Genomic DNA, 27,814 nt, shown 5'->3' on the forward strand with positions numbered 1-27,814 from the left:
GGCAGTTTCTCAGGATGTTGGCAGAGTGGTGGAGATTCTCGAGATGCTTGGGTGGGCGAAAGTGATGAAGCAGATGGCTTGAGGTCCACCTGTAGCTAAGGGCAATGAAACGTAATGGGTTCTTCCTAAATTGGTCTCCTTTAACCAATCGGACATGTACTGAATGTGTAACAAGACTCCAGAAGTCGCGAGGAGCTTTTATTAATTCTGCACCATGGCCACTTACTTTCTTCTTGAGGGACGAATGTAATTTAACATTGAAAGATGCTCAGCATGCAGTACTGTAAGAGTGCCTTTGTTCTATGTTCTGTATAGTATTGAGGAGAATTGGTTCCTGCATAAATACATTTGTATAATGTACAACATATGTGTGCACACTATAGAGTGCAGATTGGCCTTTGCTCCATTCTCATTGCACTTTCCCCGGAGCAGAGGCTGTGGACTCAGTCAGCACACATTCTGTAGGGGCAGCACGGTGACACACGGGTTAGCACTTCTCCCTCACAGCGCCAGGGACCCGGTTTCAATTCCCTGCTTGGGTTACTGTCTGTGCGGAGTCTTGTTCTCCTGTTGTCTGGTTGGGTTTCCTCCAGATGCTCTGGCTTCCTCCCACAATGTGAAAGCCGTGCTGGTTAGGGTGCATTGGCCATGCTAAATTCTCCCTCAGTGTACCCGAACAGGTGCCGGAGTCTGGCAATTAGGGGATTTTCACAGTAACTTCATTGTAGTGTTAATGTAAGCCTCACCTGTGACACAAATTTAAAAACTTCACAAAGTTGAGTCCAATCTTTCTTTCCTCATCTATCTTGTTCTAGGATTATGCTGACTATGTGCAGAATTGCTTTGACCCCATCCCCATAACCCCACGCATTTAGCATGGAAACTGGAGCGCCCGGAGGAAACCCACGCAGACACGGGGAGAACGTGCAGACTCCACACAGACAGGGGCCCAAGCCGGGAATTGAACCCGAGTCCCTGGAAGCTGTGCTGCCACTCTGCCACCGTGCTGCCCTTAATTTTGACTCTTTTGGGCAGGATGTGTAAATGTTGTGAAGGTGTGACAGGATAGCCAATAGAGCAAGCTGGTGCAATAGCAGATGCTGTGACTTCTGTCATTCAATTTGCTTGTTCCGTGCCTCCATTATGAAGGAAAGAGGCTGCTTGCAGTTGTTGATGCGAGGCTGATGTTACTGCACACACCTGTATCCGCAAAATCAGTAAAAACACTGTAGAAAAAGCAGAGTGCTCCTTTAAATGTCCATAAATTCAGAGAGTAGTGAGTAGACAGAATACAAATGAGTCTTTGTTTAGTTGGGGAATCTGCGCAATTTTAAAATCCACTGGTGTAAGGCTGCACCCGCATTGAAATTGGATTGTACATCGCTGTCATCCAGATTCAGACATTTCTTGTTTCTTACTCAATCTTAAGAGCTTGGGTAGCACAGTGGTTAGCACTGCTGCCTCATAATGCCGAGAACCTGCGTTCAATTCCAGCCTTGACTTGGAACAACAGAGATAGCTAGCTGTTAAGGTTTATACTGTATCATGTTCAAATCTTGTGACTGGTATAAATTATGCTAATTCTTTTTATTATATTTTAACTGTGTCCTTAAATAGACTTTGTTTGATAAAAGTTTCCTAACGGGTTATTTGAATCATACTGGGAGTGAAACAGCTTATGCTCACCTGTGCCAAATTCAAATGTAAAAGTCCAGGGTCTAGGCTATCGTCATAAAATGATAGAGTTTCTGGTTTAGTTTAAACAGCTCATTTGAAGCAGTTTTATACGCAGGCTCTGTACTTTGCCTGTGCTGGGAGAGTGGGACCCCTGCCCCCTTCACCCAGCTTTGCACTGGGGTGCAAGAGATGGGAGATTGTATTTTCTTTTAGGAACACACTGAAGTCCACCTGTCTGACAGACAGAAACCGCAAAGGATGGACAGTAACACTAGGGGGAGATGGTGGCACAGTGGCAATGTAACCAGCGTTGGTTAATAATGTGGGGACATGGGTTCAAATCCCACCAGGGCAGCAGGTGAAATTTAAATTCATTTAATAAAATTGGGAATTGAAAGCTATTCTCAGTAAAGGTGAGCATGAAACTATCAGTGATTGTCTTCAGAATACATCTCCTTTTATTTCATCATGATGTGGGTATCGCTGGCAAGGCCAGCATTTTTGCTCATCCCTAATTGCCCTTGAGATAGTGGTGGTGAGCTGCCTTCTATTTTTATTCCGTTTCTTTAATTCATTTGTGGGACACGGGCATCGCTGGCTGGCCAGCATTTATTGCCCAAGGGCAGTTGAATCATAGAACCCGACAGTGCAGGAAGAGGCCCTTTGGCCCAACAAGTCTGCACCGACCACAATCCCACCCAGGGCCTGCCCCCATTTCCCTACCCGCTAACCCCTCTAACCTAAGCATCTTAGGACACGAAGGGGCAATTTTAGCATGGCTAATCAACCTAACCCGCACATCTTTGGACAGAGAGTCAGCCACACTGCCATGGCTCTGGAGTTACATGTAGGCCAGACCAGGTAAGGACATCAGATTTCCTTCCCTAAAGGGCATTACTGAACCAGATGGGTTTTCACGACAATCAGCAATGGTTTCATGGTTATCCATAGATTCTCAACTCCAGATTTTTTATTGAACCCCAATTCCACCATCTGCCATGGCGGGATTTGAACCTGGATCCCCAGACCATTAGCTGAGTTTCTGGATTAATAGCCTAACGATAATACCACTATGCCATGGACTCCCCCTTGGATCGCTGCAGTCCTGTGTGGTGTAGGTACAGCCACAGTGTTGTTACAGAGGGAGTTCCAGGATTTTGACCTAGCGACAAGTGAAGGAACAGCAATACATTTCCAAGTCAGGAGGGGAACTTGTCTTGGAGGGGAACTTGCAGGTGGTGGTGTTCCAGTGTCTCTGCTACACTTGTCCTTCTAGGTTGTGGAGGTTATGGGTTTGGAAGGTGCTTCCGAAGGAGCCTTGCTTAGTTGTCTGCATTCTCTTTCACAATGCACTACTGCGTCAGGTTTATATGGAACTGGACAGACTTTGTAGCCCAGACTTTGTGACTCTGTAAAACGAGCCATATGTGTTGTATCATTTCTGCAATTCCCACACTAATAAGGACTGAATGAGTGTGTCCACTGGGTTCCTGTTTTGACATTTGGTCCCAGCCACAGGCTGACCGAAGGTCCCAGCTTCTCTGGTGTGCGGCAGGCAATTTGCATGACCTTAAAACGAGAAGATCTGAAGTCCAGTAAGTGTTGTTGCCCTGTGTTTGAACTGGTAAATGATACTAATTCTACCATTGACCCATGGCAAAAACATGAGCAGACTGAGTAAAATCAGCTGCACTGAATGGCTACTCCCATTTGGCAATGAAACATTTGGAGAGAGATTGTGCAGTTGAAAGGGTGCAGGGCTCCCCGTTTAGATGGTAGTCATGATGTGGAGATGCCGGCGTTGGACTGGGGTAAACACAGTAAGAAGTCTCACAACACCAGGTTAAAGTCCAACAGGTTTATTTGGTAGCAAACGCCACTAGCTTTCGGAGCGATGCTCCTTCGTCAGGTAAGTGGGAGTAACCTGGTGTTGTGAGACTTCTTACTCCCTGTTTATCCCATACGTCAAGCTTCAACATTGAGCTACAAATGTGCTGACTTGAATCCAATTGAGGGAGAGGATTAAGAGGTTGTGGTTTACTCTGGGATATTTGTGCCTTCTGCTGGATACCTGACAACTAGTCACTAACTTACCCCCTTACCCAGAATGCTGGCATCATCATTCCTGTTGGCGCCCACTTACTCATTCATCCACCCAGTATCTCACCTGATATCTCAAATGTACGCTCACTCATCCAAGCATCACCCCCCTCCCCACACACACACACACACACACACACACACACACACACACACACATACATGGACATACACTCCCCATGCACACAGAAACACACTCCCCATGTATATGGACACACACTCCCCACACACAGCAACACACACATGTACACTCCACACACACACTCACACACTCCCCACACACACACTCACATGGACACACACTCACTACATACATGGACTATACTCCCCACACACATGGACACTCTCCCCCACTGCGCCCCCCCCACAGACACACAAACATGGACACAAACTCCTACACACGCACGGACACAGTCGAAAATACACTTGCTCCCCACCCCCCCACCCCCACCCCCACCCCCACCCCCACCCCCACACACACACAGAGCAGCTATCTGTGAGCAGTGATCAGGAGCAGGAATCCTGCAACCCTTCCTTTTGAAAATCAGCTAATTGATCACAGATGGGCTGTGAGCCAAGCCCTCCCTGATCTTTATGGCTCAGTACATCACTGAGCGAGTGGGAGCAGCTGCTAGAACGGTTTGCGAGTCTTTTATTCGACTGAGCTGAATGACAGTCAGGATCACCTGTCCAGCAAAGGGGGTAAACAGCTGGAAAAGATGGCACATTAAGCCCAGCTTGAAGCGTCGAGATATTTGTTGGAGAAATGCTGCAAGTGGAGGTCTGAGTGAGCACAGAAGCAGAAGACAAGTGCTCCTCACATGGCCTGGCAATATGTGCGGTCCACTACACAAACAACGACTGCAACTTTCAACATTATCGCCATTCGTAGAGGATGTGGTTTTCTCTGAGTATCTTTTGGTTTCTGCTTGGTTTCATTGTCACTTCCTGTTCCTCTCCTCATTCAAGCAACAAAATGCTGCTTTGCAACTAAAACACTCTGACAGACGCTATTAACATCCCGGCAAACACATCTTCTAGCTGCTGGGGCTATTTATCACTCCTTCACACAGCGTCTTTATCACGCTACCACACTGTTGTTGTGTCCTTGTCATTTTCTTCAACTGATCCTCTTGATATTGCATCCTGAAGATTACAGTATGGGTCAGTGCACGTCGAGATAGTTATCTCCATTTCTTGCTACATTAAGCCGCCTTGCTTTTGTTTTTCTTGACTCAAACAAAAAGGGAGCATTTTCCCATCCCGTTCCATCGCTCTTCCTGTCACTCCCACTCGCTCCCCCTCTCTCTTAGAAGCCAGACCTATCCTGAAGTTGCAGAGGGACTGGCTGGAATCCAGTACAGAGTACGACAGCCTTTTTTACCTTAAAAAAAATGATTTATGAAGGTCTCACCTTCTCAACCCTGCCCCTGGCCTGAGTGTGCTGATCCTCGGGTTAAATCACCACCAGTAGGCTCTCTCTCCTCGTAGGGGAAAGCAGCCTATGGTCATCTGGGACTATGGTGGTTTAGAAGATAGCCTTGCATTTGTATGATACTCTTGTGAACACAGGCTTTTCCAAAAACGCTTTATGCCAATAAAGTGGCGTCACTCACTGTGGTAATATAGTAAATCTGTGCACCGCCACCCCCACACAAACAGTAATGTGTCCAGAAAGAGCGCCAGACATTTTTATTCGTGCTTTTGGTGTTAACTTGGCTCCTCACGAAGGGAAGGCTGGGGAAATTGGTGTCTGTTTCTTTTCCCTTTGCTGCCTATCCCCTCTTCTTTCCCTTTCTTTTCTCTTTCCTCCCTTTCACTCTCATTGTTCCCTTTGACACATTCCTCGATCCGTCCTTTCCTTGTTCCTAACCCCTTCAGAGTCCAACTCTTTTTTTTTCCACTGCCAGCCTTTGTCGACCCATTTCCTTCCTCTCTCCCATCTGTTCAGGTTTGAGGCACCGGCTAGCAGCATTCTCACTTAGGAAGAGCAATATAACAAATGTGGGCCCTCACACACAGCCACACAGTCTAGGCCCACACAACCAGACAACAACCTGGGACCAGTCACACAGCCTGGGCCCTCACACCTAGTCACACAGCCTGGGCCCACTCACACAGCCCAGGCCCACTCACACACTCACACAGCCTGGGCCCACTCACACAGCCCAGGCCCACTCACACAGCCTGGGCCCACACACACTCACACAGCCCAGGCCCACTCACACAGCCTGGGCCCACTCACACACTCACACAGCCCGGGCCCACTCACACAGCCCGGGCCCATTCACACACTCTCACACAGCCCAGGCCCACTCACACACTCACACAGTCCAGGCCCACTCACACACTCACACAGCCCGGGCCCACTCACACACTCACACAGCCCAGGCCCTCACACCCAGTCACACAGCCTGGGCCCTCACACCCAGTCACACAGCCTGGGCCCACTCACACACTCATACAGCCCGGGCCCTCACACACACACACACAGCCCAGGCCCTCACACCCAGTCACACAGCCTGGGCCCACTCACACAGCCTGGGCCCACTCACACAGCCCGGGCCCACTCACACAGCCCGGGCCCACTCACACAGCCCGGGCCCACTCACACAGCCCGGGCCCACTCACACACTCACACAGCCCGGGCCCACTCACACACTCACACAGCCCGGGCCCACTCACACACTCACACAGCCCAGGCCCTCACATCCAGTCACACAGCCTGGGCCCTCACATCCAGTCACACAGCCTGGGCCCTCACATCCAGTCACACAGCCTGGGCCCTCACACCCACTCACACAGCCTGGGCCCACTCACACAGCCCGGGCCCACTCACACAGCCCGGGCCCACTCACACACTCACACAGCCTGGGCCCACTCACACAGCCTGGGCCCACTCACACACTCACACAGCCCGGGCCCACTCACACACTCACACAGCCCAGGCCCTCACACCCAGTCACACAGCCTGGGCCCTCACACCCACTCACACAGCCTGGGCCCACTCACACAGCCTGGGCCCACTCACACAGCCTGGGCCCACTCACACACTCACACAGCCTGGGCCCACTCACACACTCACACAGCCTGGGCCCACTCACACACTCACACAGCCCGGGCCCACTCACACACTCACACAGCCTGGACCCTCACACCCAGTGAAACAGCCCACCCCCTCAATGGCACACCTCCTGGTTGAATGTGAACATCGCCAACCGCAAACTGGTAATAAGAACATAAGAACATAAGAACATAGGAGCAGGAGTAGGCCATCTAGCCCTTCGAGCCTGCCCCGCCATTCAATAAGATCATGGCTGATCTGTTGTGGCTCAGTTCCACTTTCCCGCCCTCTCCCCATAACCCTTAATCCCCTCTCTTATCAAGAACCCATCAACCCGCTTCTTAAAAATATTTAGCGAGGCAGCCTCCACCACTTCAACGGGCAGAGAATTCCAGAGATTCACCACCCTTTGAGTGAAGAAGTTCCTCCTCAACTCCGTTCTAAACCGCCTCCCCTTTATCTTGAGGCTGTGCCCCCTAGTCCTACTGTCTTTTTTGAGCGGGAAGAGTCTCTCCACCTCTATCCTATCCATCCCATTCATCATCTTATACGTCTCAATGAGATCTCCCCTCATTCTTCTAAACTCTAACGAGTACAAGGTGAAATCCCAGGTTTCCATCGTCTAAGGCAAATCTGGACAACACTGGACACCTTGAGGATGGACTGGGGAAGGCATGACTGTTTGTTCCACAAGTGGAACAGCAGGAACAGCTCAAATTGTGACTGTGGCCTTTCACATCAGAACATGGGCCAGACACTGAACTCCTGCCCTGAGAAATCCATCCCTACTGGAATCACAACCATTCGCACTGCGCTGACTGGAACAGCTGAATGGGATTGTTAACCACGACATTGAACTATAGTTGTTTCCCCAGCCTCAGGGATAGACAGAAGCTACCTCGACACCTTGCTATATGTTGCGAATGAACTGTGTAAAGAACGTGTTGAAGTGCTTGCTACCTGTGACATTTACACTTGCAGACTGCCTCTCTTGCTGTGGCTCTGAGTTAGATTTCTTGGTGTGGATTCGCACTGCAGCGTTTATACCATCAATATCTCTGCTGCGTATGATTCGTTAATCTGACAACTTCACAACAGAGGCTCTTGGAAGAATATTTGTAGTTGCTTCAATGGAAATGTCACCCACTGATGCTTTCTGCAATGGTAAAGATTGTAAGCACAGCCCTTAGAGGTTACTGTGCAGTGAGCCATTGACTTATCAATAAGTTCCAGCTCCGATCACCGGATACAGGGCTGCCCATGCGAAGACTGTCAGCTAGATATGTGACTAAGTGTATGACAGACACACAGTATCTCCCACCCAGCCTGACCTCTGGCAGGCTTCCTGCTTACACTACATAAATACCCAGTGACGTCACTGAGAGCAAATAGCAGGCAACAATAGAGAGAACTTCCCCCTTACATTGAAAAATAATCTCAGGTGCTTTACGGAAGTGTAGAGACAGGTGAGGTTCTGTGTCCTGTGGGCGCTTCGAGTATCTGCAGTTGTGTGTGTGTGTTGTGTATATTTAGGTCACAGGCCTTGTCCTGTGTATGTATGTCCTGCCTATGTGCAGTCCCAATTTGTGTATGTGTGTGTGTTTGGTGAGCATTGCTGTCCCATGTATGTGCATCCTGCATATGTGCAGTCCATGTTGTGTACGCGTGTTGCGTGTGTGTGTTGGTGAACGTCCTTGCCCCATGTATGTGTGTTCTGCTTATGTTTAGTCCATGTTGTGTGTGTGTGTGTGTGTGTGTGTGTTGCGTGTGTTGTATATGTGTTGTGCATGTTGTATGTATGTTGCATGTGTATTTTGGTGAGTGTCCTTGTTCCTGTGTATATGCGTTCCGCCTATGTGCTGTCGACATGGTGTATGTGTGTGTTCAACTCTAAGGCCGCAACTGCTCCCTATCTAAGATCCGCAGACCCGGCACAGACAAACTGTCCAAACATTTTATTCTGGTAACAGAAGTATTTGTGCCATTGGATGGTGGTGGGGGAGGAAATGAACATTTCAGAAACATTGGTTAGCAGTGAACAGCGATGGACTTTCCAATGTGCGTAGTAATCATGCTTCATGCATTGACAATGCCACTGGCTGCTAACGTGGCTACACAGGACGGGGAATGGAGAAAGAATGGAGACAGTGCTGTATTGAAAAGCGGCCTGCAGAGATTGATGTAAATGTGTGATGGTTAGCAGGGGTCACCGGCTCTCTGAGGGACGGTGTCAGTTCATTGCTGACTTTTCAACTTACTTACAGCAATGATAAATGATGACAAGCACTGTTGGGAGGGAGAAGGGGCTCAGAGGTCGCTATGCAAATGCACTGCTGTCACTGCAGCGGTGGCTGTGCCTAATGAGATCAACTCATATAATTAGCTTTGTGTGGGTATCCTGGAGTCCCTTCAGGATGGAACCTATAACAGGAGCAGTCTGCAGATTGGGAGATTAGGGGGTTGGGGCCAGATATGCTAAACATACTGAAATCTTACCAGCGCGCGACTGTGTAAGCTCCTTGCTTAAAACTCCACCTTGTAAGGTCGCCAAGCAAGTAAGAGCGGAATTCCTGAATTCTGAGCTGCTGCTGGGTTTTAATCGGAATCAGACGTGACCCCTCGACATCCCTGATGGAGTAGGAAGTCTGATGTTTCTCTGAATAAGCGCGGGGATCTTCAGCTGCTTTCTAAATCTTTCCATCTGTATTTTGGAAGATTTAACACTGCTCTGTAAAGACAGATTTACAGATTAGTGAGCTGGACGGACAATGAGGGACATTTTCTTGTCACTGCTGATCCCCTGCTGGTGTTAAATTTTTCTGATGTATTTGCTTCACATTGGCGTTAAGCAGAAATATAAAGAAAATGTTTTCTCCCTCCCCACTTCAATCTTTTTATCATCTCTTGCAGCACTTGACACTTTTTCATTTTCCACTCTGCAATCAGTGTGTATGTCTGAGTGTGAGTGAATGAGTGTGTGTATGTGAGTGAATGAGTGAATGAGTGTGTGTATGTGAGTGAATGAGTGTGTGTATGTGGGTGAGTGTGTATGTGAGTGAGTGAATGAGTCTATGTATGTGAATGAGGGTGCGTGTGTGTATGTGAACGTGTGTGTGTGTGCATGTATGAGTGAGTGTGTGTGAATGAGTGGGTATATATGTATGAGTGAGTGTTATATATGATTAAGTGTATGTATGTGTGAATGAATGTGTGTATGAGTGTATGTGAGTGAGTGTGTTATGTATGAGTGAATGTATGTTGTGTGAATGAGTGTGTATGTGTGAATGAGTTTGTGTATGTGTGACTGATTGTGTGAATGGGTGTTGCGTTGGCGCATGTGTGTGTGTGTGTGTGTGTATGTGAGTCACTGTTGTGTGTATGATGTGTGCATGTATGTTATATGTGTGCAAAAGTGTATCGATCAGTGTGTATGTGAGTCACTGTGTGGGTATTCGTGTGTATGTATGAGTTACTCTGTGCTTGTGTTTAACAGTATTATATAAAATTGTCATTGCATCCATGCTGATTAGATGCTTTCCCCAGGCAGTGTATACAGCTGTATTGACAGGTGATTTTTCCTGGCTTTTGTCCAGAAGTCCACTTGTCCAGCATTTCCTCACTGGGGCATTAGTGCCCATTACTGTAAGCAAGAATTGCAATTACTATTACTGATACTGTCCTGTCCACAAGATCAGAACAGTAATAACTCTAAGCAATAGTTATTATGAACACGGGGCCATAGACTAAGCAGAATGAAAGAAATTGGGAGAAATGTTTCCAGGCTAAAGGCAGAACACTTTACCACAAATGGTAACTGAGACAGTCTATGAAGCCATTTAAAATGGATTGGATGAACGTTAGAATGGGATAAATATAAAGATGCAGGAAAGAGCACAGTCGATAGTTCTGGCTGGGACTGAATAACTGTAATTTCTATTATTCTGTAAGAGTTTTCACACAAGCTGGCTGGAGGTACCGAACCTGCCTTATGTAATGTACCCTTGTATTGAAGCAGTGTAACTGACACAAGGCAGCTGGGTCTTTTACACTTCCAGAGTGTAAGTGCTCTCAGACTCAAAAGAAACAACAAAGAAGAAAGACTCACATTTGCATAACCCTTTTCACAACCACAAGCCGTCCCAAAATACTTTACAACCAGTAAGGTACTTTTGAAATGCAATCATTGTAGGAACCGCAGCACTCAGTTCACACACTGCAAAGTCCCACAAGCAGCAAAGTGATAACGACCAGATTAGCCCTTGTTTGGTGTTGATTGAGGGATGGAGATCGGCCAGGACACCTCCCTGCTCCTCTTGCAAAAAGCGGCTTGAGTTCTGTAATCTCACCTGAGAATGCAAACGGGCATCCCTGTTCATCGTCCCATCTGAAAGATCGCATCTCTTACAGTGCAGCACCCTCTCCAGTAACCCACTGTCCTCTGACCTCAGAGGTCAACTGTCCCAGGTTTCTGCCTGACCATCCCCTTCCCCTAAGCAGGCATGCTGGACGGAGGCTTCCTACAACTTCTCCTCTTGGCTTTGTGTGTGGTTCCTTTCCAGCAGGGCGGGGTTAAGGAATAGAAAAGGGGCAGCAAATGTTAGTAAAGAAATAGTACTGAGAAAAAAATAAGATTGAAGGCTGATAAACTCTCTGGACCAGCTGAGCAACATCCCAGAGTGTTGAAAGAGCTGGCTGGAGGGACAGTGGATGCATTGATTCGATTTGATTTATTATTGTCACGTGTATCAGTATACGGTGAAAAGTATTGTTTCTTGCGCACTGTACAGACAAAGCATACCGTTCATAGAGAAGGAAACCAGAGACTGCAGAACGTAGTGTTACAGTCAGAGCTAGGATGTAGAGAAAGATGAACTTAATACGAGGTGGGTCCTTTCAGAAGTCCGATGGCTTCAGTGAAGAAGCTGTTCTTGATTAAGTTGGTACCTGATCTCAGACTGTTGTGTCTGCAGTTATCTTTCAGATTTCTCTAGATTCTGGACAGGTTCCTGCAGACTGGAGAACAGCAAAAGTAACCCCATTGTTTAAAAAGGGAGGGAGAGAGGAACGTGAGAAGCACAGGCCTGTTAGATTGATGTCAGTCCTCGAGAAAATGCTCCAATCTATTATAAAGATGTGATCACTGGAAATTTAAAGAAGAATGGTAAAACTGGGCAGTCGGCATGGATTTACGAAAGGGAAATCATGTTTGACAAACTTATTGCGGAGTTGGTGGCATTGTGGTATTGTCACTGGGCTGGTAACTCAAGAGACCCGGTGTAATGCTCCGGGGAGCTGGGTTTGAGTCCCACCATGGAAGATGGTGGAATTTGAATTCAATTTACAAACGAGACAGTGACTCTGCTACAATGTGGCAATTATCGGGGTGGACAATAGATGCTGGCCTAGCATCGAACAAGAGCTGTACACAAGTTCAGCATGCAGAACACTGTGATTGCTTGATGGTACTTTGGCACCATTTGAAAAAATATGGTGGCGTGAGACCAATAGATGATGTTTAAGAAACTAGAATTCATAGAATCATAGAATCCCTACAGTGCAGAAGGAGGCCATTCAGCCCATCAAGTCTGCACCGACTCATAACGAGGCTTACTTTGTAATGCCACTTATTTACCCCACTAGATCCATTAACCTATATACCTTGGGACATTAAGGAATAATTTAGCATGGCCAATCCACCTAACCTGCACATCTTTTTCCAACAATCGACAATGGTTTCATGGTCATCAGTAGGTTCTTAATGCCAGATTTTTTAAGAATTGAATTCAAATTCCACCATCTGCTGTGGTGGGATTCGAACCCAGTCTCCAGAGCATTAGCTGAGTTTCTGGATTAATAGTCTAGCGATAGTGTCACTCGGCCACCGCCTCTCCTTGACTGCCTGCACGTTCTCTGAGCAGCCAGTCAAATGTCCTCCACTGTCTGGGTCACTGGTTACACAGCCAGAAGTGGCAACCCTGACTGAAATGTGGTTTCCCCCACCCCCCCTCCTCTCTCTCGTTCTTGCTGTCTTTCCAGTTCAAGGCACTGTGGTCAGTTGTGACATACCATTAGCTTCCTGCTTGAGATGAGTACCTGAGCACAAAACCGAGGGGGACTGACTCTCAGAGCAATGCATCACTTAACAGGCTGCCAATAGTTACTAATGCCGGGGAGAAGAGTGTCCCAATGAAGCATCAAATAAGACATGTACACAAGTTGAGCATGTAGAGAGCTGTGATTAATTGATGAGTAGCAGGAATAGACTGTCTGATATTTATGCAGTGTTGTGTATAATTAATCAAAATATGAATGACAGAGAGTCATGATTAAACGATGGGGCCCATCAGGTAAATTGACTCACCAAAGACCTGACAATCAAGACCAAATCCTTCAACATCTCCATATATTTTACCTGCTGGGGCTGCACAATGAAAGTTGTTTATAAAAATGTTCTCTTTTTTGTCCAAACCCACGTGCATGACTGTGTCGAGTGGATATTTTCATAGCTTTGAACTTGCAAATCTAGGGGTCGGGTAACCCTACATTTTTATTTTTGGAAATGATAAAGTGGGCTGGGGGCGTTGTCTGGTTCCAGAATGAGCGCACACAGGTGTTTTGACTGCTCACTTACTGGATCATTCATCACAACTAACATCTTTTGGCTTGGGAAACTCCAGCTTACACCACTCCCTTCCTTGCCATCGGCTCTCGATAGTCTAATCATCGTCTTCAGCTACTAATGCCAACCGCAATCAGTTACAGGCTAAAGGACAGAAGAACTTGCATTCATATACCCCACAACTAACAAAGTGCTTGACGCAAAAGCAGCAAATACTGGAAAATCTTAGCAAGTCTGACAGCATCTGTGGAGAGAGAATAGAGGCAATGTTTTGAGTCTGGCTGACCTTGCTTGATGCCCTACTCGAGGGCAGCGAGTTCCCACAGACAAAAATGACTAAATAATTTCTCGTGGGTGTAGGTTGAGAGATAAATATTGACTATGACAGCAGCGAAACTCCCTCGCTAACCTTCAAAGTAGCATCACGGGATCTTCTACACCCACCCTAGGGCAGATGTAGATAAATGTCTCATCCAAGAGATGACAGTACCAGCTCTGAATGTCAGCCTGCATCATTTGTGTTGACGTCTCCAGAGTTAGACTTGCACCGTGACTTGACACTAGAAAACATCTCTAACCGTGTTCCCTCCCCCCTCGCTCCACGATTCACTCTCTCCCAAAGATATTAACTCCTGCTGAGACAGGATTTCAAGTTTTAAAGTTTATTCGTTCCGGATTTTGTAAGTAGCTTTACATTAACACTGCAATGAAGTCTCTGAGAAAATTCCCTAGTCGCCACACTCCGGCGCCTGTTCGGGGACACTGAGGATGAATTTGATATGGCCTGTGGGAGGAAACCGGAGCGCCCGGAGGAAACCCACGCAGACACAGGGAGAATGTGCAGACTCCGCACAGACAGTGGTCCAGGCCGGGAATCGAACCCAGGTCCCTGACTCTGTGAGGCAGCGGTGCTAACCACTATGCCACCGTGCCACCCACAATGGCGTTCATCCAAATTCCCAGCCACTGAGACTGGTATGGGTCTCGGTACGGGAGAAGCAAATGGCAGTGAGTTGTAGTGAGGAGGAAATCGGTGTTGCGGCGTGGAGGGGTGCCATTCTATTCCTTGTTGCTATCCCACTACTTATGTTGGGTAGCTCCCATTGGTGGGCCACACGATAATAACAGGCCATGGTGTGTTTTACCCGCTTCTGTGATCTAATCTGGATGTGCAAGTCCACAGTTCCCTAAAGGTGGCAGCATAGGTGGAAAATGTGATGAAGAAGGCGCATGGCATGTTTGCCTTTATTGGACGGGGCATAGAGTATAAAAGTTGGCATACGATGTTGCAGCTATATAGAACGTTAGTTAGGCCACATTTGGAATACTGCGTCCAGTTCTGGTCGCCACACTACTTTGGAGAGGGTACAGAAAAGGTTTACCAGGATGTTGCCTGGTATGGAGGGTCTTAGCTATGAAGAGAGATTGGGTAAACTGGGGTTGTTCTCCCTGGAAAGACAGAGGATGAGGGGTGACCTAGTAGAGGTGTATAAAACTGTGAAGGGCATTGGTAGGGTGAACAGTGGGAAGCTTTTTCCCAGGTCAGAGGTGACGAACACAAGGGGTCACAAGTTCAAGGTTAAGGGGGCAAGGTTCAACACAGATGTGAGGGGGACGTATTTTACACAGAGGGTGGTGGGGGCCTGGAATGTGCTGCCAAGTAAGGTGGTTGAGGCGGACACGCTGGGATCGTTTAAGATTACCTAGATAGCCACATGAACAGACTGGGAATAGAGGGATACAAACGAATGGTCTAGTTGGGCGCATGAGCGGCACAGGCTTGGAGGGCCGAAGGGCCTGTTCCTGTGCTATACTGTTCTTTGTTCTAAAGGCCAGCTCACGTCGAGATTCATGTGTAAAGTTTAAAGTTAAAAGTTTATTTATTGATGTCACAAATAGGCTTACATGAGCACTGCAATGAAGTTACTGTGAAACTCCCCTAGTTGCCACACTCCGGTGCCTGTTTGGGTACACTGAGGGAGAATTTGACATGGCCAATGCACCAAATCAGCAAGTCTTTCAGACTGTGAGAGGAAACCAGAGCACCCGGAGGAAACCTACGCAGACATGGGGAGAACGTGCAGACTCCACACAGGCAGTGACCCAAGCTGGGAATCGAACCTGGGTCCCTGGTGCTATATAAGGTAGTAATGTGCCACCAGGCCGGCCCAGGTAGCCGGCCTGGACTTGGTACTGGCAGTGTACCAACGATATCAGAAGCAAAGCTCAACACTATTAGGGAATTGGATGAAAGGGTGAGGAGTTAGATCCAGTAACCCATCTCATAAGGAGAGACGATAGCCTAGTGGTATTCTCACTAGACTATTAATCCACAAACTCAGCTAATGTTCTGGAAACCTGGGTTCGAATTCCACCACAGCAGATGGTGGAATTTGAATTCGATTGAAAACATTCTGGAATTAAGAATCCACTGATGACCATGAGACCATCGTCAATTGTTGGAAAAACCCATCTGATTCACCAATAGCCTTTAGGGAAGGAAATCTGCCATCTTTACCTGGTGTGGCTTACATGTGACTCCAGAGCTCTAGCAATGCAGTTGACTCTCAGCTGCTCACCTCGGGCAACTAGGGATGGGCAATAAATACTGACCTGCCAGTGACGCCTATGCCCCATGAATGTTTAAAAAAAAACACATTGGCCAGTGCAGGTGGACGCAGTGGACACGCCTGTATTAGTTCTCAGAATACAATATCCCTTTGCCAGTCTGGAGCAGCTGGGTTATTTGTATTTAAATCAAAAATTATTTAAATCTAAACGCATTTTACTCTTGTACTCCCACCTTGTCAGATAAAGTGCATCACAAAAACCAGCTGCCTTTGCTCTCCGGGGTCAGAAGCGATGACATTGTCGCGTTCAGACCCATTCCCTTTTCCTCCTCATCTTTTGATACAAGGCCTGGATGGGCTGTTTCCCCAAAGGCATTTTGACCTGTTGCGTGTTCAGCATCCCTTGCAGCTGTCAACATGTGTTTGCCATCAAATTGCATCTGCGAGAGAGAGAAAGAGAGAGGAAGTGCCCGAAATTTCTAACGGTAAACACTCTGAAATGGAATTGGAAAAGCAGCCAAGCTTGTAGCAGGTGTTTGTATCCACACAGCTCAATCCAATTCATAAAGAGATCAGACAGGTTATAGCTACGGGTTAGATCGCGCATCGGAACTGGGGATGAAAGCAAAACACTTTCTCTCTGCCCTGGCTGTCAACCAGCATCATTGAGACAGAGTACCTGGTCATCGTCACATTACTACTGTGGGATCTGCCTCTGTGCAAATAGATTCCCCGAATTTCCCCACCCCGCAACAGTGACTGCACTTCAAAGGTACGCCATTGGCTAGTGAGTGCCCTGGGGTATGCCGAAAGGTGCTATGTAAAGACAGGGGCTGGAATTCTCCAGCCATTCATGCTGGTGGGGTACTCCAGTCCTGCTGGCACCCATGGATTTCCCGCCAGTGTGGGGTGATGTCATTGGGAATTCCCATTGACAGAGGCAGGACCAGAGAATCCCACCACCAGCAAACAACACACCGCCTTCCACTGGTCGGCAACATGCGGCTGGGAGGCCGGAGAATCTCAGCCCCAGCTCTTTTTCTAAACTTGGCTAACTTCTGAGGTACATGACCAAATTCCACACTCACCGTACATGTAGAAAGCATTCTCACCCTCGAGCCTCTCTGTTTAACGCATTGTAAAATCAAGGGGTGAAAGGTTAAGTCTCACAAATACTGAGGACAAATCCAGATCAGCAGGAGAATTAAGCTGGTGCAAGATCTGAACCCATCAGGATGATTAAAGCACTGCATTAATTTACTGTGAATCGGGCCAAGTGGGGTCCAGGAGCCTCTACACAAAATAAAAATCAAGAATCTTGCGTTGCCCTCACAAAATTTTCTCTCAACATCATGCGCTCCATGCAGAAAAGATTTACTAGGATGCTATCAAGACTTGATTGTTTGAGTGATAAGGAGAGGCTGGATAGACTAGGACTTTTTACCCTGGAGCATAGGAGGCTGAGGGGTGATCTTATAGAGGTCTATAAAATAATGAGGGGTAAAGACCTGCTAGATAGTCAATATCTTTTCCCAAAGGTAAGGGAGTCTAAAACTAGAGGGCATAGGTTTAAGGGGAGAAAGGGTTCAGAGGGGCACTTTTTTCACACAGAGGGTGGTGAGTGTCTGGAACGAGCTGCCAGAGATAGTATAGACGGATACAATTTCGTCTTTTAAAAAGCATTTCGACAGTTACATGGGTAAGATGGCTATCAAGGGATATGGGCCAAATGCGGGCAATTGGGACTAGCTTAGTCGTTTAAAAAAAAAGGGTGGCATGGACAAGTTGGGCTGAAGGGCCTGTTTCCATTCTGTATAAACCTCTGTGACTTTATGACTGTGACTCTTGATAGTTACTGGAGAGTGACACATGTGAAAGATCACCCTCCGTCTCAAATATATATTTCATTCGCCATTAGAGCCTTTGAGTCAGATGTAACCATACGGCTTTTAATAAGCTTTCCTGGGGGAAATGGTGTTCAAAGATAATTCGGAATAAAGCGGCAAATGATTAGGTTTCGTTGCAGGAACAGGATTTTTAAAAGGCTACTGTGCAACAATTAGGCAGCAATTTTTCCACTGGGCTGGGCAATTTTATAAAACCAAATCATCAGCAATGCAAACACTGTGTCACAAGTTGTGTCGATTTTGTACAGCCATGTATAACCTCTCAATTAATAAATCCAAAGCATGAAACGTATCTGCTGAATGCAGCTATAAATGTCAACCGCAGGGAGTGTGCACTGGGATGCTATTTTAATGTATAATGTATCATGTAACATGCACAAAGGCAGCAATCGCCTAGACTTTAAAGAGAATAATATGATGGGAGGGATGCGCAATGTGTAAACGCACTGTGCCTTGTGTGGCTCAACTCCCGAGCTCCACGGAGGATTAGCTAATCTTAGCCAGGTAGCCTGAGGAAATGGTGTGTAGGATTTCAGACCCCAGTTACGGAGCAGAAAATAAAACTCAAGTCAGCTTAGATTCCCTGTTCCTGAGTGCCTTTGAGTCCCCCCCCCCCTCCGCCACACCAAGTGGATGTGGACAGTGGAACTCAGGCAGTAACCGGGCACAGGCACCTTGGCTTCAATAGCTTGCTAACACATAGGTGCTTGGGAGGGCCATCTGAACATGAGGAACTGCAGAAAGAACATGGGAGAAATTTGGGGCCTGTGATACATTACAGGCGGTCTTCGGGACTGACCTCACAAGTACTTCCTGAAAACCGTGTCTTAGGTCGAAATGTCGTAAGCCTGAACTGATTTCCCCCGTAAGAACAATGTTGTAAGTCGTGAATTGCTTCCTGAACCAAGGCCGGATACTGTATTTTTAACAAAATAACCCAAAATCTTTGTCCTCAATCAATTATAAGGCAAAGGTAATTTAACAATAAATTAACATTATAAAATAATTTTACGAAAAAGTTTGGAAACGCAAAGATTCAATAAGTAAAAATTCTGAGGAAAAGCAACCGAGCTTCTTGTGTCAGGAAGATGGGTGGTACTGATTATTAATGCACATATGTGAATGGATGGCATGGTGGCACAGTGGTTAGCACTGCTGTATCACAATGCCAGTGACCCTGGTTCAGTTCCCGGCTTGGATGTCTGTGCGGAGTCTGCATGTTCTCCCCATGCCTGCATGGGTTTTCTCCGGGTGCTCCAGTTCCCTCCCACAGTGTGAAAGATATGTTGGTTAGGGGCATTGACCATACTAGATCCTCCTTCAGTGTGCCAAAACAGGTACACAGAGTGTGGCGACTAGCGGATTTTCACAGTAACTGCATTGCAGTGTGAATTAAGCCCACTTGTGACACTAATAAATAAAATTTATGATGGGTTATGGGTTAGCCACTGACCTTTCACCTTGTGGCTTGTGTTCAGACCCAGCTTAGGCTAATGGGTTGAAGCCTTGCTGGTTGCAAAATCAGGGAATCTTCATCCAGACCCTCGCATCCTTGGGAGGGTCTGGATCACTTTGGCAAACTTAGCTCCATGCCTTGTTCTGCTAAGATTGACCCAACTGTACTCAACACTGACATTGGGTGTCTGAAATGAGAAGTGCTTAATTCCCAGCAATAAACAGGCAAAATAAAAGAAAAAGTACACACTTTAGTCAAAATTTCCCCTTGAAGAAACATTAATTCTATCGTTCTGGCTTGGATTTGAATCCATCGTCCACGCGTGAAAAGCTGTATCAGGTTCTATCAGCACAGGGAATGCAGTCGGGAGGCCACTCTGCAGACTGGGCTTCATTCCTGTACAATCGTTCAGTTCACCAGAGACAGACTTTACACTTATCAGAAACTGCTCTTATCACCTTTTTGCCATCCCTTTGTTACTCACTGATCCCAGAGCACACTCTAACAGTAGGCTGGTTCCGCCACAGTCTCTGCACTGAAACTACTTGACAGGATCGTGGATCACTGCAATCAGATTACACCCTTTCAGGATGAAAATAGAGGAAACTCTTCTTCTTGTGGTTCTCTGCCCAAAGGCAAAGTCTGACCCAAAGGTGTCATGACCTCCACCATGGGTAGAGTGAAGAGGCAGGTCCCAAATCCACTCCAGCTGGAAGAGGGTGGGATCAAAGCCTGTGTTATTGGCGCCAATCTGACCCACACTGGCCATCCAGCCAACAAAACCAACCGCAACCATAGTTTGTGTTCCTATGGCAACATACACTTCAACATGCATATTGTAACCTGGAGCTTGGATAGTGAGGGTGTCATAGAATCCCTATGGTGCAGAAGAGACCATACAATCCATAGAATCTGCACTCCCTGACAGAGTATCTTACCTTGGCCCTAACCCCACCCTATACCTGCAACCCTACATACTTACTGTGGCTGATTCCCCTCACCTATACACGTTGGGACACTAAGGAGCAATTTAGCATAGTCAATTCACCTACCCTGCACATTTTGGGACATTAAAGGGCAATTTAGTATGGCCAGTTCACCTAATCTGCACATCTTTGGACTGTGCGAGGAAACCAGAGCTCCCAGAAGAAATCCACGCCGACACAGAGAGAACATGAAAACTCCGCAAGACAGTGACCCAAGCCGGGAATTGAACCAGGGTCTCTGGTGCTGTGAGGCAGCAGTGCTAACCACTGTGCCACGGTGCCGCACATTCACACATGTGCATTAATAGTCTGTACCGCCCATTTGCCTGACACAAGAAGCTCAGTTGCTTTTCTTGAACAGACTCCAGACAGACGGTCATCCAAGGCCCGAATTGAACCCATGTTCCTGGCGCTGCGAGGCAGCAGTGCCAACCACTGTGCCAACCACAGAGGTAGAGGCTCCAATTTCTTTCCATCACACAGCCAACCAGCAATCTCTCCCAATCTTGCTATCTGCCAAGGACATGATTAGAAGGATTTATAAGTCGAAACTCAACCTATTTGTCTGTGTTGTCAAAGTTTCTAAAAGCAGCTCCAACTATTAATGGTATCAGTCATTTTTAGATAGCTTTCTCCCCTTCTCTTTTCCGGTGCTGGTGAGTCCTGCTTGAGAGGCAGTCGAGTGAGCAGACTTTGTGAGACATTGTCAGGCTTGGCTCAGTGGTTGCACTCTGAACTTTTGGGTCAGAGGTTGCAGGCTCAAAGTCCCACCCCAGACCCTGAACAACAAAGGAAACACTGCAGCGTGGGGTGGAAGGAGTGCTACACTGTTGGAGGTTTCAGTTAAAATGCTGACCAAAGGCTGAGGTTTCCAGTTATGTGCTGTCCACCACTCTCTGAAGTACCCCTTTAGCTATAGCAGTCCCGCATGTCCATTTGCCATGCCCATTGCCCTCCCTGCAGCTTGGAGCAGAACTATGGAGAGTTTTGTGCTGTGAACTTGTCCTCACTGTCTGAGCTGAGACTGAATTCAGTTTCATTTTGCCCAACAAATATTGAAACTCACTGCACAAGAAGACAATCTATTGTGTGAAAATCACTCCTCTTTAACCTGTGATTATTCCTCCTTCCACTTGCGTTGTCTATACCTGTAAAGATTTGATTACCCGTAAAGACTCGCATTCCAACCATTACCTTGCAATTGTGTCTGTGCCTATATATGCCGTGTTTGCAAACCCACCTCTCCACTCACCTGATGAAGGAGCAGGGCTCGTGATTCCGGACAAACCTGTTGGACTTTAATCTGTTGTTGTGAGACTGTCTATTAGGTGAATGGACGGATGTGACGCTCTTGAGCTTTTTAATTCCTGCTTTGCAACATTTAATCCTTTTGTAGCTACAGCCGCAAATCAAATTGAAACCCTTTTTGGGTGCAAGTTAGCTGATGTATTTTGAGAGACAATGGACAAGGTGATTCAGAACCTCCCCACTGAGTGAGGATCCTGAGCAAACCTCAACTGAAATATGCAAAAAGGAAAGGTACAGCTGTGAGTTCTATCTTCTGTCTGAATATACCACCATTGTGCTGGCTCAGGGTCATTTACATAGAACCTCGCTTGTTAACAGCAATTGGCACTGGGAAGAGTTAGTTTTCTGGATGTGACCTTCCCCTATTGTTTACTCCTGACCTGTTTTCCCTTCCCTTTGGTTATTTTTGAGCATGAAGTGGTTAGGCAGCATTTGTTAGTGAAATGAGGAAGAGCAGTAGCTGCGGCAACATGGATCACGACAGTTCCACGCCTTGCCCTCCACCCGCCACCCCATCCTGTAGCACTGACATGTCCTGTGGGCTGAGAATGATTCCATTTGTCCCATTTCTTTCTCGTTGCGTCCATTTTGTGTCGGTGCTTCTCTGGCAGACCCTTCCTGTCCGATTTGAGAGGGCAAGGTCAAAGGTGAGGGATCTGCCAAAGTCTTCCCCGTGCCAAGTTCCATCACTTGTTTCTCATTTAAATCTCCCTCTGGCCTCGAAACACCTTCCTGTTGAGAGATATTTGTTTTGATTGTGCTCCGTAGAGTTGTGGTGGTGTAGGTTTGACTTTGTGGGCAGATGTTCTATGACAGGTGACTAACAAGAGTTATTGTCAAAAGCTGAGGGAAAGGGTGGGTGTAATCAGGGAGGTGACAGCCGAGTGGTATTATTGCTAGACTATTAATCCAGAAGCGCAGCTAATGTTCTGGGGACCCGGGTTCGAATCCCGCCATGGCAGATGGTGGAGTTTGAATTTAATTTAAAAAAATCTGAAATTAAGGAATCTACTAATGGCCATGAAACAATTGTCGGAAAAACTCATCTGGTTCGTTCATGCCCTTTCGGAAAGGATATCTGCCGTCCTTACCTGGCCTGGCCTACATGTGACTCCAGAGCCACAGCAATGTGGTTGACTCTCAACTGTCCTCGGGCAACAAAGGATGGGCAGTAGGTGCTGGCCAGCCAGCAACGTCCATGTCCCACCAATAAAAAATAAGAAATAAGAACTTATGTGCTGTACTGTTCTATGTTTCTATTTATAAGATGACGAGGGGGATAGATAGAGTGGACGTGCAGAGACTACTTCCTCGGGTGGATGTAGCTGTTACTAGAACATAGAACGTAGAACATAGCACCCTACAGTGCAGAAACAGGCCCTTCGGCCCATCGAGTCTGCACCGACCACAATCCCACCCAGGGATTACTAGGGGGCATAACTATAAGGTTCATGGTGGGAGACATAGGAGGGATGTCCGAGGTAGATCCTTTCCTCAGAGAGTGGTTGGGGTGTGGAATGCACTGCCTGATGTGATAGTGGAGTCGGACACTTTAGGAACTTTCAGGCAGTTATCGGATAGGCACATGGAGCACACCAGAATGATAGGGAGGGGGATAGCTTGATCTTGGGTTTGGACATAGCTCGGTACAACATCGAGGGCCGAAGGGCCTGTACTATGCTGTGCTGTTTTATATATATATATATATATATATATATGTATACATACATATATACAGTACTTTCAACCTAATAACTCAAGGTGCTTCAACAGGATCATTATAAAAGAAAATATGACATCCAGCTACTTAGTTATGAGATCTGAACACTAAAAGATTGGCCAAAAAGGTAGCTTTTAATCAGCATCGCAAGGACGAACACAGGGTGGAGAGCTTTAACAAGGGACTTTGAGAGCCTGAGGCCTAGGCAACTGAAGGCGTAACCATCCATGGTGGGGTGATTAAAATCAGGGACTCTCAAGAGGCCAGAATTAGAGGGGGCCCCAGGGCTCGGAGGGCTGTGGGGCTAGAGAAGTCATGGAGGGGCAAGGCCGTAGTGGGACCTCAAAACAAGCGATGGGAATTTGAAAATCAAGACATTGCTTGATGACTGGGAGCCAATGTAGGTCAGTGAGCACAGGGATGGATGGGGAGAATGGGATTTTCCCATCCTGCCTGCCACGGGAATCATAGCAGGCAGGGCAGCACCCTGCAACGATCTGTTGACTTTGGATGGGATTCCCTGCCTTGGGGCGAACATGGTCGGAAAATACTGCCCTTGGTATGAGATAGGAGTTGGACAGCACTCTTTTGGATGATCTTAGGCCAATGAGGGTAGAATGTTGGGACAGTCAAAGTGTAGAGGTAGCAGAGGCACGGATGAGTCTTTCAACAACAGATTAACTGAGACAGAGTGAAGTTGGGCGATACTGCGGAGGTGGAAATGCACATTCTTGGCGATGGCAGGAATGTATAATTGGAAGATTATCTCAGTGACAAACACAGTGGAACACCAAAGTTGCGAACAGTCGGATTTAGTCACAGACAGCTGCCAGAGAGAGGGATGGAATCAGCAGTTAGGCAACTTTGTTACCTATTTATGTTTGGTGGATCTTGGATCAAGTCAGAGGCTGGGAATTCTGCAGCGAGAAACTCACCTTCTGACCTGAAAAAGCCTGTTCACCATCTACACATCAGGAGTGTGATGGAATACTCCCCACTTGCCTGGATGAACGTCGCTCCAACATGCAAGAAGCTCAACATATCCAAGACAAAGCAGTCTGCTCGATTGGCACCCCATCCACAAACAGCCACTCCCTCCACCACTGACGCACAATGGCAGCAATGTGTACCATCTGCAAGATGCACTGCAGCAATTCACCAAGGCTCCTTAGGTAGCATCTTCCAAACCTGTGACTGCTACCACCTAGAAGAACAAGGGCAGCAGATACATGGGGACAACATCACCTGCAAGATCACCTTCAAGTCACTTCGCATCCTGACTTGTAAATATGTCGCCATTCCCTCACTGTGGCTGGGTCAAAATCCTGGAACTCCCTCCCTAACAGCGCTGTGGGTGGACCTACACCAGGCGATCTGCAGCAGTTTGAGAAGGCGGCTCTTCACCAACTTCTCAAGGGCAATTAGGCACGGATGGGCAAAAAACTGCTCACATTCCAATCACAGTTTCTTTCTTTAAAAAAATCCTTATTTGGGCATCATCATCCTGTGACTGGCAGCCAGGCCTGCAGCTGAACACTTCTCCCACTAGATGGAGGTGCAGAATCAGCAGATCCCAATCCCCTTTTTCTCCAGCCTGAGATCCTGAGGGAAATTCATTCTCTCAACCTATGACTGTGCAACAGGAGATGCGGCTGTTTAGGATCTGTTTAAAGGAAGCAGGCTGGCAGAGTGCTGTTGGGGGTTAAGGGTCACCGCTGTGGCCAATGTGGAGAAGTTTAGCCAAGAGCTGTCATTCTCTTCCTCCCCTGCCAATGATGGGATATATTCTCTTGGCCGCGCACTGTTTCCATATCAACACTTAATGCGCTTGTTGCAAGTCTCTCTCTCAGGCGCTTTTTCTCTAATGCGGCTGATAATCCACTTATTCCGCCCCACTGATTGCTGATGAGAAAATGTAACTGTCGGACAAGAACAGAATCAGATTTAATTGTGATGCCCTCGTGGTCGAATAGCGAGTGGTTGCACACTGCCTTGGACAGGATGTCACGCTCCAAACAAATACCCACTCCCACGCCCAAATTCCTGACATAGGAAATAGAAGCCAGGAGTAGGCCATTCGGCCTTCAAGTCTGCTCCATCATTCCTTTCAGTTAAGACTGATCATCAAAATCCTGATCCCAACTCCCCAACCCAACCCATATCTCTCAATCCCTTTAGCGCCAAGAACCATATCTAATTTCTTCCTGAAATCAGACAATGTTTTGGCCTCATCTACCTTCTATGGTAGTGAATTCCACACACTCACCATCCTCTGGGTGAAGAAATTGCTCCTCATCCCAATTCTAAAAGGTTTACCACTTATCCTCAAACTATGGGCCCTCGTTCTGGACTCTTCCCCCCATTGGGAACATTCTTTCCGCATCTCCCCTGTCTAACCCTGTTAGAATTGTATAAGTTTAGATCAGATCCCCTCTCACTCTTTTCACAGATAGATCACTGGTACCGTACAGTGCAGAAAGAGGCCATTTGGCCCATCAAGTTTGCACCGACCACTATCCCACCAGGCCCTACCCCCATATCCCTACATATTTATGTACTAATCTCTCTAACCTGCACATCTCAGGACACTAAGGGGCAACTTCAGCACGGCCAATCAACCTTTTGAACTCCATTGAATACAATCCTAATCAATTAGTTGGAATTGTGATACGCAGCTGCATCCCACAGTTCTGAGTCCCAAACTGTGGGATTTATCCGAGCGTTGGCCCACGAAAATGTGGCCCAGAGTGTTTTCCAGTCTTGTCTCTGTGTTTAATCTACCCAGATGCCCACCAGCCCAGCCATCTTTCCAATACAGTGCTCTCTCAAAAATGAAAAAGGATGAATTGCATTTATATAGCCCCTTTCCACAACCTCAAGAACTCCCAAAGCGCGTCGCACACATTCAAAGTGTAGTCACCACTGTCACGTGGGAAACGTGGCAGCCAGGTTGTGCACAGCAGGATCCCACAAGCAGCAAAGCAACAATGATCAAACAATCCCCTTTTCAGGCTCCGGATTGCCAGCTAAGTATTGGCAGAGACAGCAAGGGTAACCGTAATGATTTTCTTGAAGTAGTGAAATAGTAAAATCTTCCACATCCATCTGAAAGGCCAGACAGGGCAGGGCCTCAGCTGAATGTCTCATGCATGAGACAGCACCTCAGACAGTGCAGCACCCCCTCAGTACTGCACTGAAGTGCAAAGCTTGGTTTTTGTGTTCAAAGTCTCAGGAGCAGCATTCGAATCCACATCCTTCAGACTCTGCCATCTTACCAGCCTGGCCAGGGGATCCAGACGTGGCGATATCATCTTGCTTGTTTACCTGGCACCCTGCTTTTACCTGGCAAAATCAAGCACAGTGGGCATAGCTTTTCGAAACAGTGGCCTGGGAGAAAATTAAAAGCTGCATGAAGTGTCATGGACTAATAAAGGAGAACCAGCATGGATTTAGAAGAAAGTGGTCATATAGTACAGAAACATGCCCTTTGGCCCACTATGTCTATACTAACCATTAAATACCAATCCAAACTAATCTCATTTACCAGCACTTGGACCATAACCTACAATGTCTTGGTGATTTAAGCGATGATTAACTTAATTAGGTTTCTTGTTGTGATAACAGAGTGGGTGGTGCAATTGATGCTGTATAGACAGACTTTCAGAAGGTATTTGATAATGTGCCACAAGATAAGCTTCTCAACAAAACTGAATCCAATGGGATAAAAGGAACAGTAGCAGTTTGGATAGAAAGTAGAGCATTGTGATAAAGGGCTTTTTTTTTGGACTGGAGGAAGGTTTACAGTGGTGTTTCCCAGGGTATTAATCACTAAGACTACTGCTCCTTTTGATATGAGTGAGCAGTTTTCACATGGGGATACAGGGAGGTACAAATTCAAAATTTACAGATGGTATAAAACTTGGAAGCATGCAGGAGATAATAATAAACTGCAAGAGGAAATGGGCAGATGGAATTCAACACTGAAAATTTGAGCTGAAACATTGCAGTAGGAAAAATGAAGAGACAGTACATGACAAATGATGGAGTCACAAGTTTATTTATTAGTGTCACAAGTCGGCTTACATTAAAACCGCAATGAAGTTACTGTGAAAATCCCTGAGTCTCCACACTTCGGCGCCTGTTTGGGTACACTGAGGGATAATTTAGCACGGCCAATGCACCCTGACCAGCACGTCTTTTGGATTGTGAGAGGAAACCGGAGCACCCGGAGGAAACCCACTCAGACACAGGGAGAACATGCAGCCTTCACAGACAATGACACAAGCCGAGATTCAAACCCGGGTCCCTGGCGCTGTGAGGCAGCACTGTGCCACTGTGAAAGTACAAATGCCTGAATTTTACGCTAACCCTACATAAGGCAATAGGACTAACCAAATCACTTGGTAA

At 47.0% G+C, this 27,814-nt stretch overlaps 1 protein-coding gene across 1 annotated transcript in view; it reads left to right on the forward strand.

Annotated features, from left to right (window-relative positions):
- The window catches only part of gse1b (Gse1 coiled-coil protein b), a 575,648-nt gene that overhangs the window by 389,669 nt on the left and 158,165 nt on the right, over nucleotides 1-27,814 (forward strand). The window lies entirely within an intron of this gene.

This window comes from Carcharhinus amblyrhynchos, chromosome 4 (assembly GCF_965287045.1).
Source record: "Carcharhinus amblyrhynchos chromosome 4, sCarAmb.v2.hapA, whole genome shotgun sequence".
In the NCBI taxonomy this organism is placed as follows: domain Eukaryota; kingdom Metazoa; phylum Chordata; class Chondrichthyes; order Carcharhiniformes; family Carcharhinidae; genus Carcharhinus; species Carcharhinus amblyrhynchos.